Source organism: Amblyomma mixtum, chromosome 3 (genome assembly GCF_055824585.1).
Source record: "Amblyomma mixtum isolate Tamu chromosome 3, ASM5582458v1, whole genome shotgun sequence".
Lineage (NCBI taxonomy): Eukaryota > Metazoa > Arthropoda > Arachnida > Ixodida > Ixodidae > Amblyomma > Amblyomma mixtum.
Genome location: NC_143014.1, coordinates 259632739 through 259646267, shown reverse-complemented (window position 1 = coordinate 259646267; position 13529 = coordinate 259632739).

Sequence of the window (13529 nt, the reverse complement as noted above, 5' to 3'; positions counted from 1 at the left end):
CAGACTCAATAGAAAATCCGCAATTTCTGGTTAAAGCTTTTGCCCAAGTTCTCTCGCAATTAAAAAGGGCATTACTCTGGACTATCAGACTAGTATTTTTGTGTGGTTTTCAAGTCGCAGTTTCGAATCCAATTATAGCATGCATGCGAAACGACTAAGGTAAAACAAAGGTGCCCTTAGTTCCTTGCGTTCAGCGTATTTCGCAAAAAATCGCAAGCCGTATTTTTAACCCTATTAAAAAAGACTAATGAAAAATTTTGTTTTGACGTCCATGTGGAAGAGACGCTACAACATGTGCATATTTACTTGAATAAAAAATTAGCTCGCAATTTAGAGATACACGAGTTATGATATTAAAACAAAATAATACATTAATTTGCTTATCTCGCATTGAATATATTTACTGGGAGTGCGACACGACGCATTAGACTAAATTAAACCATTTGGTATAAGGGAAGTTTAGTAAATTAAATTCCACTTTGTGCAACTAATGTGGTGCTGGTTCTTAAGGATAAATTAAAAATTATCCTGTAAAATATGTTGCTAGAGTCTTCACGATGACTGTGTTTCACAAAATTCGGTGTTATTTAATCATTTTTGTTTTTTTTTCTGTGATGGCCATAATTCAACTTACCATGACATCATGCATCTCGTTGCAGGCTTGGCGCTTCGTGAGGCCATCGTGCAAGAGCTGGACGAGGAATTTGTTTGAATTCAATCCAGCAGCCCTCTTGCAAGTGGAGTGCAACGATTACTTCGGATATGACTGATCAGTTCACAGGAGGGCAGCTCCGTTGAGCACTTTATGGATGCCTTAGCCGTGCCGCAGCAGCTTGCCGACATGCTTTGTCCAACCTGATCGGCTCGCACCAAGCTTGAAAATAAATTGTTTTCTCACAGCCTCTGCCACCATGCTCTTGGGCCCCCTTTCTTTACTCCCCAGGGTGGCTGGTGGTAGCGCAAATCATCCTGTGCGCGCTAGAAGCATGATTCTTGTAACTCAAAGCAATAAACGGGTCTTTTTTCTGGAATTCTTTCGCACCCTCATTTATGAATATTTGCTAGGTAGAATGGTACGTACATCCATCCACAATGCCGGTCATTGGCGAGTGGGTTAATTGCATGTGCCAGCGTTCGAAAGCTGGTTGCCATTATTCGAAAGCTGGAAACCATTATTCGAAAGCTGGATGCCATTATTCGAAAGCTGGCTACCAATGTTTGAAAGTTGGCTTCCAATGTTTGAAAGTTGGATGCCAGTATGAGACCTTTGCTGGACCATGCTGCAGAACGAACATTGGTTCTGCGTTGGCCGCTGTATCGGCCTAACGTTGGTCCAAAACTGGCATGAAAATAGGGCCAATGTGTAAAGTGGTAGCGCTCGGCCCAAATGCCAGTGTAGGACCGATGTTCGTGCTAATTTTTGCCAACAGTTGCCCGACGTTCGACCAATGTTGTTGTGCTGCCTGGGCGGTTGTTACGCGGTGACGCGGGGGATGAGGTGAACGCTGTTCCTCTGTCAGTTAAAAGGACCATGGATGCACCGTGACTAAGAACAATGTTTTGGATGACGAAATGCCGCAATTTCAGCAGTGGTACCACGGGAAAAAGCCTTTATAGCACAGTATCGACTGAAATAGGCTGTGGAGACCGGAATGTAGAGGTTACCCAGTGAGGACTCTAGAAATGGACTGAGGAAGTCCATGGCGACTTCTTGGAGCAGGACTTTTGGCGGGTCAACATGGTGCACGATGTAGTTCTCATTTTCGTTACTCTCACTGCGACAGCACTGAATGGTCCCGACTTTTGCGCGCACGTTAGCAGGTTAATGGGGCTCATCTCATCGTTCCCATCCCAACTCCATTCAGCACTGCTGGATGTGTCGTCCTCCAGGTTGACAACAATAGACGGTTCTCGGTTAACAACATCGTCGATGATGTGGTCCAGTTTCCTCATTACATCTTCCTCGCTAATAACATGCTACACGTAATTCTTTCATTTCTCAGCAATCACTTGCATGATGCCTTGCCAAACTAGAGGCTCCACTTCTTGGAGCTTAAACGACTTGTTTTGACTGGCTCGAAACCCTTGACGTCGCTCCTCTATCGGGTTCCGTTGGCAGTGGTAGGGTGGCAGGCGCACAACGAGATGACCAGCAGCTTCAACGATGCAGATCGCACGGTATCGGTTCCCACCTGTGTTTACGTTGTTGACAAGCTTCATGAGCTCGGCCTTCACCATGTCGCTGCTCCACGCGACACCTTTTTCGGACAGCCAAGTCCGTATGTCCTTTTTTGAGGCTACTCATCCGCCACACTTTATCCTGCTTCACGGAATGATATGACAACATTCGGCCCGCCTTCAACGTCTGCGTTGTCCGCTGGTAAAGCGTTCGCTCCCCCCCCCCCCCGGGGTGAGTTTTGCCGTCCTCTTGATGAGCGCATTCGTACCTGAACTGCCTCTACTCTCGACGCGAAACACTTCAAGAAGCCAACTGGGATCGCGTGCTCGGCAAAACAGTGCACTGTCGGTGCAGGGCACACAGGCGACACAACCGACTCCGCCGACGCCATGTTGGAAAATAGAGACGCATCACTACCTCGTAGTAGGCCTCCGCAGAGCTGTGTCACGTACGGGCTTTGTCTGTTCATTTCATCAGTGATTGAAGCACTCTCTACCATCTAAATATACCATTCCAAACTATGTTTTCAGTTGCTCGCATTTTGTTTGATTAATAGTTCTACACTGCTCAAATATTCAAGGGACTATTTCTTCTGTTCCTGCAGCCCTGATTGGATGGGAGAGCTCTGCCTTCCGTAATGCTGCCAACATCTTCTGAGACGAAGTATAAGCTTAGTTTTGTTACTTTTAATGTATGGAGCCTAGGAGCGAGGAGGCGACATTACCAACTCAGCCGCCTGCTACTTGAAAATAACCTAGACGTTGTGGCAATTCAATAAACAAAGGTGGAAAGCGAAGCTCAGACGGACCGCAGGTCGAACCTTTCAGAAGCCGTTGCAATGTATGTGTGTGCCATGCTGCTGGTTATTCTGCTGGATGTGTCCTTTTAATTAGAAACTCATTAGGAGCTGTAGAAGAATTTGTGTGTACGCACTGAACAAATGAAATGACCGAGGGGTTTTCTTTGATAAGATGAAACCTTACCTGGGCAGTCAGCGATACACAGTCCTATGGGGTATTTTAGTTGCGTGCGCTCACGGCAAGACCTAGAGTCTAATATGGCCATCCATGACCAAAGTGCTTTACTCTTGATGGAAATTGTTCAATAGAGCAGGTTTGAAGATATAGGCTGCATTTGATCAGAAGGTAGGAGGCCAGAATATACACATTTTCAAAGAGCGAGTCACGCAAGTCTTGATCACGAGTACATGTGCACAAGCCTTGTGTCACTCTGCTGTGACTATCTAGTTAAGCATGTTACTGTCAGTGACCATAGTTTAGTTATGTTTACGATTGGAACGAAACGCAAGCAATCTCGGTTTAATTGGGACCTAAGGAAATTCAACTTGAAACTTCTTGATGACGAAATACTTCAGCAGGTAATTATGAACTGATAGTCTTCGTGCGCCGGGGAAAGGCAATGTCCTAAGTAAATGGGAACTATTCAAAGAAATCAAGATAAACGCGATAGGACGAGCTAGCCTTCTTCACCACGAAGAAAAGGAGGAAGAAGAAGCCTTGCAACGCAATCTTGAATCGGTCATGGCAATGGAAAGTGAGGAGCCAAGAAAGTTTAACCAAAAATTTTCGGAAAATAAAAAGTAAGCTAGAGTTAGTTGATAAGGAAAAGTACAGAGCGGCGACCATAGAGGCTTGTGCAGAACGACTGTGGTTTGGCGAAGCACCGACGAAGCGAGCTCTCGGTGATGAAAGGAGGCACGCTTTAAAAAACTAAATAAAAGAAATTGAGTACGGGAACGAAATAGTTCGCGATTGTAGGTCTATTCAGCACGCGTTTGGAGAATATTATCGTGAGTTACTTGGGCACAAGACAAGCATGGACGATTGCTCTGAATTGAATTCTTGCCACCCTTGCTTATTTTAGGCAATGATGTCGAGTAGAGTTTCAAGCACGAGCGATAGATGAATTAAGCCCGGCAAATCATCTGGGCCGGATGCCTAGGAGCAGGATTTTATAAAGCATATAAAACGATTAGGCTGCCATTTTACATAGCAGAAGATGACGAAAAAGAGATGCTTCCTCCGTCTTTTCGTAGAACCCATATTGTCTTAATACCGAAGAGAGACGATCCGAAGATCCTGTCAGTGAGAAGCTACTTGCCCATAAGTCTTACAAATGTGGGCTTTAAGATTCTTATCAAGGTCCCGGCGAGAAAATGCACAGCGTAATAAAACTCATTGTAGGCCACACCAAACATGTGGAATCAAAGATCGTAGCATACAAACTAACATACAGGTAGCGTTTTGGAGTGCTGCGACGGTTTTGATGGACGGGTGGCCATGTTACAACTGGACTTTGAAAAGGCCTTCGACCGTGTGGCGCACAGCGTTCTCCTCACGATACTTACGCATGTGAATGTTGGTCGAGTGCTGTTTCAAGGCGTGGAAATGGCATATGCGGATTGCCCTGCGAGTATCGTTGTGAACAAGCAACTTACTGAGAATTTTGTGATTTGATCATCAGTTAGACAGGTTTGTCTCTTGTCACCCTTGTTATTTTCTTTATACATCGAGCCTATCTGTGTCTGGATAAAGTAGAACGAAATAGTGAAAGGTTTTCAGTTGTCGTCAAACGAGGTCAAAGTGCTGTCCTATGCTGATGATGGCGCCATATTCTGCATTGATTAAGAAGGTGTTTCTGAGGCAGTGAGGGAAGCAAACAGATTTTGTAAGTTGTCCGGAAGCCAGATTAACTGGACAAATGTTTTGGGTTCTGGCGCGGCAACTGGGACTGCACTCCTACGACCTATGAGAATGTCCAGAGGGAAAACAACACCATCAAAACATTTAGGAGTTCCACTCGAGCACTATCGCGATCCTGCAGATTACTGGGAGCGAACCAGTCGCACGAACCTCTTTCGATCTGTTGGAAATGGCGGCCTGAGACTGCACTTGCTCCCGAGGCAAATAGTGTCTAGGTTTGTTTTCCTGAGAGATCTGAAGGATTAGTTTTTGCGTTCTGTTATGCAAGTGAGACTGAAGGACGCAATGCCAGAATTTTTTGTTTCCTCCAGCAGCGTAATTGTGTCAAAGTGCGGGTTTTTTTCTCAGAAGTTGTTCAGGCTGTGCACCTGCTTCAAGTTGTCCTACAGTAATGTAATTGTGACAAAGTGCGTTTCTTTTTCTCGGAAGTTGTTCAAACTGTTCACCTGCTTAAAGTTATCCTGCAGCAATGTAATTGTGCCAAATTGCGGGGTTTTTTCTCCGAAGTTGTTCAAGCTGTTCGCCTGCTTCAAGTTAGCTTCTCGATCAAATATCTGGCCACTGCTCCACGAAAGAAATTATATTAAGACCTTGTTGACATCCTACCTGTATCTCTATACCTCTAAATATACTGTGCTGGCCCACAGAGAAATGTACTCAAAAGGGTAAAAAAGATTCCAGTTCGGGCATCAGTGAAAACTTTTTTCTTTCAGTTACACACAGGTATACTGCCAGTTAAGCCTTGACTCCAAGAAAAAAAGATTGTTTGTCCCGTGGTCTGTGATTTGCCTACTTTGTAGGATACCAGAAATGACTGAGCATATGTTTCTTGACTGCACCGACGAAGATTTCCACTAGGACATTCTCCAGCGTACGTTGAGTAAGCAGTTACCTGTAACCCCCCTACGGTATTCGTTTTCTTACTGTAGGAAATGACGAGGTTCCGTATGACATGTTTATGGCTCTTACCTTTCTCTTACCTTTCTCTTACCATTCTGGTCGCCTACGATGTGGGCGAAGCGAGACTTCTGGTCCATACATGGAAAATCCGCGTGGCTTTCCGACACGGGGACGAAATTGCCTCAAGCGTCCGAGAAATTTTCATTCAGAGTATTGTGCATTTTAGGGAGGTATTGAAGGCTCAGAAAGAGCAGCCAGAGTGGCTGTCAGTATTTGTTGCCTTTGCTGCACTGAGACGTTTTTAAATATTTAGCGTCAGTTGAACGGTGTGCCACTGGCGGTTTTATCTCTTCTAGTGTGTGAATGTTTGTGTGCCAAGCAGGCAATAAAGAAAAAGAAGTGTCAGGATGGCCACGTGGTCTAAGGCGCCAGACTCAAGGTCGATTATCCTTGCCTACGATGTGGGCGAAGCGAGACTTCTGGTCCATACATGGAAAATCCGCGTGGCTTTCCGACACGGGGACGAAATTGCCTCAAGCGTCCGAGAAATTTTCATTCAGAGTATTGTGCATTTTAGGGAGGTATTGAAGGCTCAGAAAGAGCAGCCAGAGTGGCTGTCAGTATTTGTTGCCTTTGCTGCACTGAGACGTTTTTAAATATTTAGCGTCAGTTGAACGGTGTGCCACTGGCGGTTTTATCTCTTCTAGTGTGTGAATGTTTGTGTGCCAAGCAGGCAATAAAGAAAAAGAAGTGTCAGGATGGCCACGTGGTCTAAGGCGCCAGACTCAAGGTCGATTATCCTTGCCTACGATGTGGGCGAAGCGAGACTTCTGGTCCATACATGTGGGCGTGGGTTGGAATCCCACTTATAACACATTTTTTTGCTCTCTTCGTGCATGTAACGCTGTATAGGATGCATGTAAGATCACAGAAGCAGAAGTGTTGGGATGGCCAAGCGGATTCTGCTTCCGGCCGCGCTCTTGAACGGATGCAAGATGCAGGGCTGCGTCGGAGCGGTTACAGCGGCCATGGCTGGCCGCGGAAACAGGTTTCTGCCAACGGATGACGTGTACCAGACTGTTCTGCCCAGCTTGCCTACAGGTCGATTTGTTTTAAATACCGTTTTTCTGCGCTCTGACGTAAGTGATCGCCCGTATAGGGTTGAAGAATTTCGCGACGCGATCGGTCAACAGTCGGTGCTCTTCGAGGTTAACGCCTTGGGGGCGTACCGGATGAGCCATGTGTGGGCCGTTACTTTCAAGGACGCTGAAGCGGTGAAGATGTTCAGAATCGGCGAATGCAAGTGAAAAGCAAGCCCTGCATCGTCATTGACCCAGCCAACAGGGATATCTGCATGAAAGTGCACTGGCTGCTACACAGTGTGCCGGACGAGGACGTGCGCCTTGCCTTCGCGCCGTTCGGCATAGTCACGGATATCGCCCGAGAGCGGTGGCGGGTGTAGGGAGTGACCAACAAGGGCTCTATTACCAGGCTTCTGGCCCTGCAGTTGAACGCCGGGGTGAAAATCGAAGACTTGCCTCATCAGCTATGCGTCTCAGGTGAGCTGGCCCTCGTTATTGTGCCGGGAAGGGCTCCGCTCTGCCTTCACTGCCAAGGCACTGGCCATATTCGTCGCGAGTGCCGTATTCGGCGTTGTGGTGCTTGCCGGCGTTTCGGACGAGAAGATAGTCAGTGCGAGCGGACGTACGCCACCGTTACCGGGCCCGGGAGCAATGAGGATACAACCTACCTGCTCATGGTCGAGGCGGAAGATGCATCGTCTGCGATAGGTGGCCGTGAGGCGGTGTCGGCTACGTCGTCTCCACCTCTGACTGATCAGTCGGAGAAGCTATGCGACTCTCTTGTCGTCAAGGGACAATTACAGGTGCTTGTGCAGGACGTCGGGGCCACGCCGTAAGGAGAGGCTAAACCATCAGCACAGCTTTCGGTGAGTGTCGATCAACCCGCGGCCGAGGGAATGGACACCTCCCGTGAATCAGCGAGTTTGACAGCCGAGAAATGGCCGCATGAACAGATCGTGAGCACGGACCTGCAGCAGGGTGGCGGAGGTGAAGACGAGCCGCCGCCGAAAGCGCCGGACGTGAGGCGCTCGACTCTGAAGCCGCGGTCGAACTTGGCGGCGGACCCACGCCCACGGCAGGCGTGTAAACCGCCTCCGTAGTTGGGCGCTGTTATCTGGTGATGTGGGTTCGGGTGGGTTTTGAAGAGCTTCATGGCGAAAGCAATGTGTTCATGGGTCCATTTCGTGCTGTAGTCCCAAGGTGTCAAGATTAGGAAATGTCTTAGGCTGTCGGATTTTTGAAGTACTGCTACCCAGTTTCCCACTCATTGTTTATGTCCTTTGCTCGAAGACGCCGACACACTAGCTGCTTTGTGTGCGTGCGTGCGTGTGTGTGTGGTTTCGTTTATGGGGTTTAACGTCCCAAAGTGACTCAGGCTATGAGGGACGCCGTAGTGAAGAGCTCCGGAAATTTCGACCACCTGGGTTTTTTTAACATGCAGTGACATCGCACAGTAAACGGGCCTCTAGAATTGCGCCTTAATCGAAATCGACTGCACAGCCGGGTTCGAACCCACGTCTTTCAGGGTCAGCAGCCGAGCACCGTAACCACCTCAGCCACCACGGCGGCTGTGTGTGTGCGTGTGTGTGTGTGTCCTCTCTTGTTCTGTGCACCGCTATTGCGGTGCTGTCGTGTGTTTCCAGCGTGTCAGTTCATCCTAGCTGTTCTGGTTCTGGCGCTGGACATTTCTTTGTAACCACTAGACGTCCTTCCAAGTGCTACTATAAGACGCTTTTCACTAGGCTACACGTTGCGGCCGGGTTTTTCATTACGCAAGGAAGTTTCCTGGCTTGTGTGGTCATACGTGTACTTTCCCTCATTTAAAATGCGCAACGCAGCGAAATATATAGTCGCTGGCAGGTGGCCGGGGTCTAATTCCCGAGGCTGTTTGCAAGTGAAAAGTGGTCGATGAGCTGCCGCGACTCCTGCGCGTGCCGATTACTCAACCAAGCCTTGGGACAGCCAAGGTGTAGACCGATCGCGGGCAGCCTTGCCTGCGGGCAGCTATGTGAATTGGTCCCGGTTAGTTGGCCAGAGCTAACTTGCGCAGCATTTCATAATTTCAGCGACACAAAACACGACGATGACCTTGTTAAATTTTTCCCTATGCGCTTTACTGTTTAAGGCCTCAAGCCGGAGAGATTCGGCTTATTGCATGCAGAAGCCCAAATGCCTCTAAAATGGTATCAAGGCTCGGTAGTGGCGCTACTCCATTGCTTCATATAATGTGATTAATAGGTTTGAGCATTTTCTCACGAATCAGATTATTACCTACCTTAAAAAAAACGTAGCAGCAAGAAAAAACGGCGACGAAGTAGACTCACATACGACAGGACGTGCGACAGGACAGGCAGCATTCGTCCTGTCGTATGCGTGTCCATTTCGTCCCGTTTTTTCTTGCTGTTACGTTATTTCACGATGGATCAATACTAACTCACCCAAACTTCGGTGCTTTAGCACAGATTATTACAAATGAATGAGTTGTTCATACATTCATACGCAATCACCCTGATGTTGATGTACTCCACCTGGACCTGAACGCCTTTATCCGGTGCTGCCAAGCCTAGGGCCTTGATATGAAAACTGATACATGTTAAAAGGTTATATTTACTAGGTTATAATCGTGTAACTGACTCACCAACGACCCTCATGCGAACTCACGGTATTGAAACATTACAGCTGCGGCGGAAAATTCAAAGACTGAAACTACTTTTCTTACTAAAAAACCATAAACTGTCTATGAATGCAGACCCCTTCCTCAAACCTAACACTACGCGCCAAACACGAAATCATCATACACAATCATTAACCCCTTACAGTGCTAGGATTAACGCCTTTAAATACTCATTTTTTCCACGCACCATTGAGGAGTGGAACAGGTGTCCGCCAGATCTCTTAACCAGAGCTGATTCTTTTGACTCTATGTTTTCTTCACTTCATTTAATTTGAGAGCCATTTATTTCTACGTTTACTTTTTGTATTTTGCATCTGAGCCTTGTATTTATTGCTGTATTTTGTGTTACAACTTGTATTTAACATTTTTCAATTTTGCTAAACCTGTTCTTTTTTTCATATATTATGTATTCGCCCCTCCTGCTTGGGCCTACTGTAGGCCTGCAGTATGTTCTAAATAAATAAATAAATAAATAAAAATCGAAGCGTACCAAAGATTCAACTTGCAGACTTGGTGAAACCATTTTCAGTAATGTAATCTAAGTTAAATACTGAGGCGCTGTTCGTTGTGCTGCTTTATCCTTCTCTAGACGCATCAATATGGCTATTAAGATAGCCCGCTAAGCGCTTAGCGCAGCTATTCGCGCCCTTGGTGCACTTCAAGGATCCTTAATGATGAGGCATAAGACTGGTAAGGGAGCAGTGATAATTGTGGACTTGAAAAAATGCGACCACAGAGGGGGATCCGCACGAACAGTACATGATTAATAAGAGAGAAGGGATTGGAAAAAAATGAAACCAGATTTATACTAAAATCATACTGAGGGCAACTCTATCCGATTCTTTTTCTTAGTAAAACAGATTTGTTTACTCTTTTTGGGTATATAAACTTTTGTCCGGCAGCCAAAACGCATTAATGGCTTAGAAAATTGAATTTAAATATTTTACAGCCATTTTGGTCAAACTCGGAATGTCGGCAGCGAGCAGGACTAGTTGGCGTCATTTGGAACTGAATGTTGATATAGCATAACCTCTATTATTTGCGAAATCGGTCAGAAATGGCAACACCTGTGTTTCCCGTTTTGGTCCCTCCTACACTCTAAACAGAAATGAGTAAGAAGGAGTTCCTCTAGTACACTCCCTTTTATTTAAGGGAGTGAGCTATGGGACAGCTTACTCAATTTTTATGCCCACATACGCGTATCCGTGTTTAGAGTGTAGCTTATAAATGCTCCGTTTTTAGTGAGATTGGTGTCTTTGTCGTCAGAATTACGTAGACTACCGATAAAGACCTACTTCAGTTTGTCCTCAGAGTTCATTTAAGAGGGGACCCTACACAGATAAGCATAATTCAATATAAAGAATCACATCACTACAAAAAAGACAACAGAGGCAAAGTCTGAGACTTCTACACCCGATATACAATCATATGGCTGGCAGGGGCGAGCAAAAATAATTCAGAACCACAATTTCAAAATACGGGAAATTAACGGAAGATGAGAGAATTCTCATGAGAAAGAGAATAAACCTTAATTGTCCGATATGATGCTGCCAGAGAGTAGCTTCCTTAGTCCAAAATGACAACGTGCAAAACTGTATAAAACGCCGATTGCACTCCGCGAAGCACCCCTGAGTGAAATGATTTATCTGGTGGCGCGGTAGCTGTAGATCGGGACTACTTTCAGTGAACTGTTAAAATACTGTTTTATCACACTCCCCTCTGCAGTGTGAAAGCACTGTTGTTCCTTCTTTTGTTTACTTCTTTGTTTCATCGAACTTGTTCTATTGCTTGTGACAAGCCGCCGCGGTGGCTCAGTGGTTATGGTGCTCGGCTGCTGACCCGAAAGACGCGGGTTCGATCCCGGTCGCGGTGGTTGAAATTCGATGGAGACGAAATTCTAGAGGCCCGTGTACTAAAAGAACCCCAGGTGGTCGAAATTTCCAGAGCCCTTCATTACGGCGTCTCTCATAGCCTGAGTTGCTCTGGGACGTTAAAACCCGTAAACCAACCAACCTACTGCTTGTGACGTTCCAGTTATATTTTCTAAAGCTCGTACCTGTGTCCTTATTTCTAAAATTTTCCGATTTCCCTGCTGATCTGGCATTGCTGAGTGTTCTGTAAAAAATTGATTATGCGGTTACATTGTTTGGCCGCAGCACCACTTACCTTTTTACTGTTCCGGCCTTATTCCTGTACATATGCCAATAAATACGATGTCAGAAAAGAAAAGCGGTCGGCCAGTGCTCTGAGGCGTTGCGAAACGACGCTGCGTATTTTGCTCCGCGTTGGCTTTCATCTCACTCGGAGCCCAGGGATTTTTATTTTTTTTGTGCTGCTGGGTACAACGGAAGGAAGTTTAGACTTTGAAGATCGTTGGTTGCCACGTGAAATCCGGCGCGAGTTCCGGCGCTGGTATCAGTGTCAACTTCACCGGGATGGCGAGCTAAAAGCAGTTCATGGTTGAAAAAAAACAAAAACAGAATGAAGCGAACGGCTACCGCAAATTTCCACGATTAAAAATGTGGCTTGTTTATTCTGCACAACTTAGAAAATCGTAGGAGTGAGTTACAGTAAAACAGACTGAATAAAGAGCTCAAAGCTTTTCAGAATCTAAATTATTGTTCGCAGGGAAGTTTGTTGTTCGCAGTTGCAGACGCAGAGAGGGTAAATGGGCACAGAACTGACTGCACATCGAAACGCTCCCGCTCGTAATGGCTGCTTATTTCACCGCAAGCTAAATAGCTCATGCAAGTGTCCGTTCAGTCTTATCTATGGATTCAATACCCTAAAAGAACTGACAAAAGTGCTGCTGTTGCTCATGCGCACCTCTTAGTTTGGTTTATTAGCACTTATACGCTCACCAACACCGACTAAGAAGCTTGTCACCGTACGTACAGGGTCAATCACACTTAGAGGGAATACGGCTCCGCGTGGCTGAGCCCACGTGGAGCACTACTGCGACCAAGCCGGTGGCAAACCCGTGCAAAGGGGCAGATGACACGAAGCACCACGTTGAGGTCCCTCTTATCGTGCGTCACTCTGCATTGATCATGAACGGGTTAGATGCAATGGCACTCCGCAGGTACGTGGCCACGCGGAGCCGTGTTCCCTCTAAGTGTGATTGACCCTGTACTTTCGCCGTACGTACATAAGTACGATCTTGGGCCGTTACCTAGCAACCCGAGTTACTATCCGAGCTTGCCCGAGTTACTCGGGTAATCTCGGGTAATTTCGGAGGAGCGTCCCGCCAGCTGCGCGAGAGGTCTCTCGGGAAGAGCAACATGGGTCGCATAAAGCCTACCGGTGGTTGTGGTAGAAACAGCCACCTGCCAGTGCAGTGGCGCATCGCTGCACGACTTACCTAGGAGTGGTATGAGGATTCCCTGGGACCTATGAATGTTGAGTAGAGAGCAACCAATTCTGCACATATGGGCATTAACCCAGTAAAGCTATCGCGTCATACCCTTACGGCGCAGCTTAAAGGGTCAGTCTACTGAATTTTATCGACCATATTTTCTTTGCGGCAACCGATAGCTCTTTACTCAAATTACCGTTTAGCCAGCTGTGGTTCCAAGGAGTGCGGTAGAACATTTTAAAATAGAATTTATTAATGTGGGAACACATCTGTATGAGATGGTAGTCTCATCTGGCAACCATCTGGATTTCCGCCGCACGGCGACATGGCGGCGCCCGTCGAAGCCGGACCTCTCGCTTCGGACTGAATTCTCGTTGTTGCCGCCTTTTTCAGTGCGTTCACTGGCCATAAATGGGGCGCCTGTCTTTCGCTTCGTCTCATCTCGCCTATAAGAAAACATATAAGAGATAAATTTGCTCTATTTTAATAATTAGAGTGACGATTCTGCCGCTCCTAGGCTTAAGTGGACAGTCGGTTTGTTTACAGCAATGGTTCCCGTCCTGACGACCAGATGGCGCCACTATAGGCTGAGTTTATTTTTGCGTCTCTGCTAGCA